Source organism: Eimeria mitis, genomic scaffold (genome assembly GCF_000499745.2).
Source record: "Eimeria mitis Houghton genomic scaffold, Emh_scaff812, whole genome shotgun sequence".
Classification (NCBI taxonomy): Eukaryota; Apicomplexa; class Conoidasida; order Eucoccidiorida; family Eimeriidae; genus Eimeria; species Eimeria mitis.
In genome coordinates, this window is record NW_013575971.1 from 14,722 (window position 1) to 15,312 (window position 591).

The following is a 591-nucleotide window of genomic DNA, read 5'->3' on the forward strand; positions in this document are numbered from 1 at the left end:
CTTTCTGCGGGCGTTGCTGCTTCTCGGTGTTTCCTTTTTCAAGCCTCTATTTGTGTATTTTGGCGCTGCAGAAACCTAAGAAGATATCGCTGCTGAGAACCAAGACCAAGGAAGAAGACAGAGAAACTTCATCATCTATAACTATCAACACATGTTGCTGTTGCTGCTGCTGCTGTGATACAGGCCTTTCTACGCTAGACCGAGCTTGCGATCGACTCAAAAAGTTCATCGTCGCCAAAGAGTAACCCAATAAAAATAATATACCTGGGGGCCCCTTATCTAGAGGCCCCCTATCTGGGGGGCCCCTGTAGGGGGTTCCTCAGCTGGGGGGCTCTTCCCTGGGGGGCCCTTCTATGGGGGCCCTTATCTGGGGGCCCCCATAGAAGGGCCCTTTAAGCAGTAGGTGAACCGAACGAGACGAAATGGAAATGAATGAGGAGCAGAAGAAATGGTGTTTGTTAGAAGAGAAGTAAAGAAACACAGAATGTCTGTTACGGCATATGCTTGCAGATATGTTTTGTGTTGTATGTTTAACATATATGGAGGCATATATTTCTCTGAATTTGCCTATTTATTTATCTGTATAATATA